The sequence below is a fragment of the Cupressus sempervirens genome, chromosome 6 (assembly GCF_028749045.1).
Source record: "Cupressus sempervirens isolate cs-2001-9-10 chromosome 6, ASM2874904v1, whole genome shotgun sequence".
NCBI classification, from domain to species: Eukaryota; Viridiplantae; Streptophyta; class Pinopsida; order Cupressales; family Cupressaceae; genus Cupressus; species Cupressus sempervirens.
Window position 1 is genome coordinate 356374239 of NC_143123.1, and position 2942 is coordinate 356377180.

The following is a 2942-nucleotide window of genomic DNA, read 5'->3' on the forward strand; positions in this document are numbered from 1 at the left end:
AAAAGGTGGAATCCTCCTCTACAACCTCCCATCACACCGAAATTAGATATTTGGTAGATGTACAGGTAGGACTATTGAGAGAGGAATCAAGGATCCATTCTACACTCATAGACATCCAAAACATGATCCTTCCTATCATGGACACAATGCAAAAACATATTACTCACTACGAAACATTGGTCCAAGATCAAAACTTCTTAGTGGTTGATCACTTGATTCAATTATCAGTAGAAGTTCAAATTTCTCTCTCCACCTGTCAAATCTTGTAGAAAACTTGGGATAATACATTTTCCACCATCCTCAAGGTATATAAATAATTTCTATCTCACTTTGGTGTAGTCATATAAATTCTATATATTTAGTCCTTTGGCATTACTGTCAAAAAGGGGGAGAGATTCAGCCTAATAAGTGACGAGAGTTATCACTATGAGTGATAGGGGGAGTTAGCACTCAATAGAGTTAGCATGTGTAAATAAGAATCTTTATATATAAATTATAAGTCATCAAGAAGATATATAGAAATGTATATGCAACAGTTCTACAAAGATCAATTTTGAAGAGCCAAAATTCATTGATTCAAGTTATGTACATATGTTTTGGCTTATAAGTGTTTTGTCACTAATGCCAAAGGGGGAGATTGTTGGCATTAAGTTATTATTGTCATTAGTGACAACACTTATCTACATCAGTATAGCCACCAAGAATTCTAGTGTTAACCAAGCTTCGCAGTTAACACCGAGCATTCTAGTGATAACCGAGCTTCACAGTTTACACTGAGCATTTATAGTGTATACTGAGCATTTAGTGGTTACCTTGTAGGTTCATTACTTACCAAGAATTCATGAAGATCCTGAGTGAATGTGAAATCTAGTAGTGTCTACCAAGTTTACAGTGTTCACCGAGCTTCACAATGTTTACCGAGTGATGGAAGTGCAGTGTTTACCAAGTAACGAAAGTATAGTGTTTACCGAGTGAAATCAAGGAAAACGAAGGAACTAGATTTTACCAAGTGACACTATATCTACTGAGTCTCCAATGGTTACCAAGTTCCAAGCTACATTGTGTGGTTAGTATAGACCGAGCTCTACTTCTACAAAGTGCATGGCGATGCTGAGTAATGTAGTGGATGCCGAGTATCAGAAGGTCACAAAGTTAGCTTGAAGAACCCGAGTTTTCTACTATTTGGCCAACTCAGTAATGTTTTGTTCACTTTTTTTTTAGTCGACCTTGCAATTGTAATTATTGGAATGGTATATATGTAATGTAATATATCATTTAATAATCAGAGATGTATGTGAAGGAATGAATATGAAAAGCTTTGAATGAAAGTGAATCATCAGCAGAGCAGAGTATTCAGCAAGGTCTACAAGGAGTAGTAAAGATTCATTAGTCACAAGAGGTGATCTATCTTTCAAGGATCTAATCCGCAATCAAGTTTGTAAGTAGATCCACTATTTCATCCTAATAGGTGAATCAATTTTGTAAATCCTTTAACAGGGTAGACTTAACAGTCTTTTGTATAAATCTCCTAACAACGTGCATACTTTAGTGTATGTTTGTAAAATCCTCTAACAAGGTGGACCTAGCAATCCTTTATGCTCCTAACAAGGAAGATCACTAGAAGTGGTCAATGTATGCCTTAATAGGCCAACTTTTTACTACAGTAATGAAGTTTTGTGGGTATCATCCCCACCCTAGTTTTACTTTCTATTCGAAAGGTTTTTGGGTCACCAAATTACTATGTATATGTGTTATAAATGTTTGTTCTCTCATATATACAGTAGATTAGATGAATGAATGGTGAATAGTATATATGGTTAAAGTGCTAAATTGTTTTAAAGTTTTGATGTTACTCATTCACCCCTCCCCTCTCAGTAACCTATCATATCTTGAATATTTCCAACATGGTGATCTAAGGAGAAGTTCAAAGTTTGAGGTCAAAGTGTATCTAAATTCAATGGATATGAGTTGGAAAGTATTAATCGATGATTGTGGTTCATCGAAAAAATATATGAAGGGGTTGAAGCAACAAAAATATGTCTATAAGAGTAAGATACAAGAAGGAATTCATTACTTGTCTAGTTAGTAGCCAAGTCGATGTGAAGTGCTAAAGAATATTCTATCAAGTAAATCAGAGTGTGAAGTTCAAACAAAGTGAAGTGTTATTGTGATGGTCAAACAATGAGAAGAGATATTCAGAAAAATGAAGATCTTATCAAAAAAAGTGAGTTGTTATTTTTAATAGATCATTTGATTTTTGCTTTGTAACCATTGTAGCAAAAAATGATTAACCAATTAGACTTAATAGTCTTAATTTTCAAATCTATTTGTATGGTGATATTCCATTGAATGTTTGAAAATCATTTAGAGAGGCCACTTATTGAAGAGTGAAAAGGTCTAGATGAAATTTGGTAAGAATACCCTAATAGGGTCACCCATAACACTGTACTTGTAACCTTTAATAGGGTTGGATCTTAACCAAGCTCACTTCATAAGGGTAAATATATTTTGGGGACTAGTACCTTGTGGATTTTACCCTAATTGGGTTTCCAAGTTTAAAATATTGGTGTTCATATGTTTATGGATATTTTTCATGTTATTTTCTTTTATATGTTGAAATTTTATCATTTATGTAAGTTGGTTAATGATGTTGATACTCAGTGGAAGTTATAGATAGAATATCAGTTTACATATTGATAAAGTTAACGTGTTTACTAAGTTGATTATTGATAAGTATAAGTTGTTATAAAACTGGTGATTTTTTTTAAAGGGCCTTAGGATAACTTTCTACCCACTCCCCCTTCGTTATCCAACAATTGGTATGATAGCATTGGTGGTTGGAGTAACAAGCTTTAAATACTTAAGCTAAAGATCGAAAGATATCTAAGAGAGAGGTATTGAAGATGATAAGGAGAAATTTCCATCATTGCAAAGAATAATGA